The following is a 5,850-nucleotide window of genomic DNA, read 5'->3' as shown; positions in this document are numbered from 1 at the left end:
CGTGCTCGGAACCGTCGTTGAAGTCATCACACCGGCTGAAATCTTGTGGTATTGTTTTTGTTGTTGAAGAACATTTGGCATGTATAGGCTATTATATTTTGTCGAATTGTGGGTTGTAAACTTTAAGCCATGTGAAAATGGCCTATGTGGTCGTCGAGTGGGATGCTAGAACCTATAGCCACGAGTCTTAGAAACTCAAATTTTGTTAAGGTGGCCATAATTTGTGTCATGTATGATGGATGATTAAGGCCAAGGAAAAATTCATGAAATTGGCATAGTCTACTGCAGTAACTGTTGCGGACAGCAGCAGTGAGATGAGATTGAAAAATCACTAAAAATAGTAGAAGTAAATTAAATAGTGAGTAAATTATGGAACTGATCCTTGATGAATCTATTTTTATATGGACGAAACGAAATGACCATATGAGCAGTATACTGAGAGATATTAAAGTTCTCGTGAGACAGGGCCAGAACGATTTCTGGGTCCCCTGTCGCGACTTTGAAAATTTACCATAAATTATCCAGAAAGAATTAGGAGTCATTCCTTATATGTACAGATTCCATTTTGAGTCTAGTTTCATTAGAAACAAACGGCACCAGTATTAAAGCCCTGTACAGAAAGATATTCAAGTTGTAACGCGCGGAGGTCAGAGCAGTCGATCCCTGTAACATGGGTGACTTTAACTAATAAACTGTACCAATTGGCCCAACCAAAATTCTAAAATAAATCCATGGATGGGTATATGAGTCTAAATTCAGGAAAATTTACGAAACCAGTTTCCGAGTTTTGGAACTCGAGATATGATTTTAAGGCGACGGTGACGCAGTTTTCCAGCCTGTCCAGAAATGCCAAATTGGTCGGTACTTTAAGAGGATTTGTCTCGTTAACCCCTTGTGTCCGACAACGGCGTCGGTCACAAGTTAGGGTGTTACAATTTTATTGGTATCAGAGCTATGGTTTAGTCGGTTCTAGGACTACCATAGCGCGTGTGAGTCTAGCTATACATGCCAAATTGATAGTGCTTAATAATGTGATGACTTCTGACGGTTGAAATTTTTGTTTTGATTAGCGATGGAACCCGGGGTAGAGAGACCCTTGGCGGATGACGTTGAAAGTGTAGCGGCTGCTCTGCGCAAGGGACACCGCCTGTTGAGCCTCGGTCATCCGCGAATAATCAAAATGAAGGCGAAACAAGCCTTCTTCACTATGATGAATGAGTGGGTCGCATAATATGCCCGAACCAACCCGGCTGTCCAACCATTCCGAATTTAAATACTCCACCCCAAGAGCCCGCAATGCCTCCAGTTACTGATCCTGTGAGGCTGAGTAAACCACCTGTGGACTTGATTAGGAAGCGTGGGGCCGAGGAGTTCAAGGCCATAGTTACTGATGATGCCGAAAAGGCCGAGTTCTGGCTCGATAACACCATTAGAGTGTTAGATGAACTGTCATGCACACCCGACGAATGTCTTAAGTGTGCTATATCCTTGTTGCGAGACTCAGCTTACTATTGGTGGAGGACTTTAATTTCCATAGTCCCAAATGAACGAGTTACTTGGGATTTCTTCCAATCCGAATTTCGAAAGAAATACATTAGTCAACGGTTCATCGATCGAAGCGTAAGGAATTCTTGGAACTCAAGCAAGGCGGATGGCCAGATATCTGAATACGAACATGAGTTCGTAAGACTTAGTCGGTATGCTCGGGAGTGTGTGGCTGATGAGGTTGCGATGTGCAAAAGATTTGAAGAAGGATTGAATGAAGAGTTAAAGTTACTAGTGGGAATTTTGGAGATAAAGGAGTTCGTGACACTAGTCGAACGAGCCTGCAAGGCGGAAGAACTTGGGAGGAGAAGAAGAAGGCTGAATTTGAAGCAAGAGATTACCGTAAAAGATCGACGAGTAAAGCTCCGTTCTCGGCTGTAAAGAGGTTCTGGAGGACACCAAGAAGTCGAGGACAATCTGGGAATTTCCATTAGAGCCCGACCATTGACGGACTCCGAGCTACTTCAGTAGCTAGTGTGGGCAATAATCGTCAAGAGAGACCTGAATGCCCCCAATGTGGAAGACGACACCTAGGTGAATGTTAGGGTAAGTCATTAATAGGGCCTATTATGGATGCATTCAAGGACCACTTCATTAGAGATTGCACGGAGCTAGATGAGAGGAATAAGACGCAAGGTGCAAGACCTAGTGGAACGACGGTGGAGGTAGGCCCCGAGAATCTCTGGAGGTAGGGGTGGTAATCGAGAGGAGCCTCTAATACGGCCGTCCGATCCGAGACCCGTGCTCTGCTAGAGCATATGCCATCCGCGCACGAGAGGAGGCATCCTCCCCGACGTTATCATGGTACTTTTACTCTCTTTGATACTATTGTGATTGCATTGATTGACCCCGCTCTACTCACTCATATGTATGTGAAACTTTAGCATCCAAGAAGACTCTCACCGTTGAGTCTCTCGAGTTCGTAATTCGAGTGTCAAACCCTTTGGGTCAATACGTGCTTGTTGATAAAGTGTGCAAGAGATGCCCCTAATAATTCGAGAATCTGTTTTTCGACCGATCGATGCTTCTACCATTTCATGAATTAGATGTTATTCTTGGTATGGATTGGTGACCGTACATGATGCAAATGGTGGACGCAAAAGGAAAACCATTAATTTGAGGAGTGCAAATAATGAGGTAGTCCGAGTCGAGTCTCATCGATTTAAAAGGAGTGCCGGCAATAATATCTTCTATGACCGTCAAGATATGTGAAAAGGGTGTGAAACATACCTTGCGTATGTGTTTGGGATTAAAGAGATGGAAAGGAAACTCGAATCGGTACCAGTGGTTTGTGAGTATTCAGATGTTTTTCCGAGGAGTTACCGGATTGCCACCGGTTCGAGAAGTGGAATTCGCATCGAAGTTGTACCGGTACTACGCCGATTTCAATAGCCCCGTATCGTATGGCATTAACGGAATTAAAGGAATTGAAGGTTCAATTGCAAGAATTGACGGATAGAGGTTTCGCTCGACCGAAGTTTTTCTCCATGGGGCGCTTTGTATTGTTTGTGAAGAAGAAGGACGGAACCATGAGGTTGTGCATCGACTATCGTCAACTCAATAAAGTGACGATAAAGAATAAATATCCATTGCCACGAATTGACGATTTGTTTGATCAATTAAAGGGAGCCTCGGTGTTTTCAAAGATAGATTTGAGGTCGGGTACTATCGGTTGAGGGTCCGAGAATCGGACATACCAAAACCGCTTTTAGAACGAGGTACGGTCACTACGAATTCTTGGTGATGCCGTTTGGGCTCACTAATGCCCTGCGGTGTTTATGGATTTAATGAATAGAATTTTCAGCCATACTTGGATCGGTTCGTAGTTGTATTTATCGATGACATTTTGGTCTATTCGAAAGATGAAATCGAACATCTTGAACACCGAGGCTAGTGTTGCAAATCTTACGAGATAAGCGATTATCGCAAAGTTCAAGAAATGTGAATTTTGGTTGAAAGAGGTTAGCTTTTTGGGGCACGTGGTGTCCGATCGGTGTCGAGGTGGACTGAACAAAATTTCGGCCATAGTCAATTGGAAACCTCCAAGGAATGTTACCGAAGTTAGGAGCTTTTTGGGGCTTGCCGGTTACTACCGACGGTTTGTGAAAGGATTCTCGATGATAGCCACACCCATGACAAACCGCTTGAAAGATGTCAAATTTGAATGGACGGAAAAGTGTCGAAAAGTTTCGACCAATTGAAAACCCATTTGACGAAAAGCTCCGGTTCTAGTACAACCGAATCGGCAAAGAGTTTGTCATCTATAGTGATGCCTCCCTACTTGGGTTAGGTTGCGTATTGATGCAAGAAGGTCGAGTTGTGGCCTATGCGTCGAGACAATTAAAGCCACATGAGAAAAATTATCCAACCCATGACCTCGAATTGGCTGCCATCGTATTCGCCTTTAAAGATATGGCGACATTACTTATTTGGTGAGAAGTGCCAAGTGTATTCGGATCACAAAAGTCTCAAATATTTGATGACTCAAAGAGACTTAAATCTGCGACAAAGACGATGGCTCGAGTTGTTAAAAGATTATGAACTCGTTATTGATTATCACCCGGGAAAGGCCAATGTGGTTGCGGATGCCTTAAGTCGGAAATCACTTTGTTTTTTTCTGAGCGATGAATGTACACTTGTCTATTCTACCCGACAATGTGTTAGTAGCCGAATTGAAGGCCAAACCATTGTTGGCTCATCAAATTCGGGAAGCTCAGAAAGTTGATGAGGAGTTGCTTGCAAAACGGGCTGAGTGTGTTCTGAACAAGGAATCAGAGTTTCAAATTGATGATGACGATTGTTTGAGGTTCAGAAGTCGTCTGTGTGTTCCAAAGAATTCGGAACTTATTTTGATAATTCTAAATGAAGCCCATTGTAGTCGAATGTCAATCCACCCGGGTAGTACTAAAATGTACAATGACCTGAAACGCCAATTTTGGTGGTCCGGTATGAAACGAGACATTTCTGAATTTGTTTCAAGGTGTCTGATATGTCAACAAGTGAAAGCGGAACATCAAGTGCCATCGGGATTACTTCAGCCGATCATGATACCCGAATGGAAATGGGATCGAGTCACAATGGACCTTGTATCCGGACTGCCATTGTCAGTGAGTAAGAAGGATGCGATTTGGGTCGTTGTCGATAGACTAACTAAGTCGGCTCACTTTATCCCCGTACGTACGGATTTTTCAATGGACAAATTAGCGGAATTGTACGTTTCTCAGATTGTGAGATTACACGGGGTGCCTATTTCTATCGTGTCGGATAGAGACCCAAGATTTACGTCGCGATTTTGGAAGAAATTGCAAGATGCTTTGGGTACCAAGCGCATTTAGCACCGCTTTTCATCCCCAAACCGATGGTCAATCCGAACGGATAATTCAAATACTCGAGGATATGTTGAGATGTTGCATCCTTGAGTTTAGTGGTTCATGGGAACGGTATTTACCTTTGATTGAATTCGCCTACAACAATAGCTTTCAATCAAGTATTAAGATAGCGCCTTACGAGGCTTTATACGGTCGTAAATGCCGTACCCATTATTCTGGATGAACTTAGTGAAGGTAAATTCTTGAGGTTGATTTGGTTAAGGATGCCGAGCAAAAGTTCGAGTAATTCGTGAAAGTTTGAAAGTCGCTTCGGATCGCCAAAAGTCGTATGCGGATTTGAAAAGAAAAGATATTGAATATCGGGTTGGAGACAAGGTCTTTCTCAAAGTTTCACCTTGGAAGAAGGTGCTTAGATTTGGTCGTAAGGGCAAATTGAGTCCGAGGTTTATCGGGCCATATGAAGTATCCGAACGAGTTGGGCGATCGCATATCGATTAATTTTGCCCTTGAGCTCGAAAGGATTCACAACGTTTTCATGTCTCGATGCTTGACGATATAGGTCGATCCATCGCACGTAATTGCTCCATCGAGATTGAGATTCACCTAATTTGAGCTATGAAGAGGAACCGTTCGCATTATGAGGCGTGAAGTAAAGAGTTGCTAATAGGAAAATCCCGTTAGTAAAGGTGTTGTGGCATAAACACGGAATGGAAGAAGCCACTTGGGAACTTGAGGACTCTATGAAAGAGCGATACCGAGCCTATTTACGGTAAGATTTTCGGGGACGAAAATTTCTAAGTGGGGGAGAGTTGTGACATCCCTAAATAGACCCTAGTCGGAAAGTGGTTTCGGGACCACCAAACCGAGTCATAATAATAATTAACCATCATAATTGATGCTCATTATATGTATATATGCATGTGTGAAAATTTCGTGTTTGGATTTTGTTAATAGTAAGTGAATTTTTATCAAATAG

The sequence above is a fragment of the Gossypium arboreum genome, chromosome 4, assembly GCF_025698485.1.
Source record: "Gossypium arboreum isolate Shixiya-1 chromosome 4, ASM2569848v2, whole genome shotgun sequence".
Lineage (NCBI taxonomy): Eukaryota > Viridiplantae > Streptophyta > Magnoliopsida > Malvales > Malvaceae > Gossypium > Gossypium arboreum.
The sequence above is the reverse complement of the archived record's forward strand: the minus strand, read 5'-3'. Positions refer to the sequence as shown.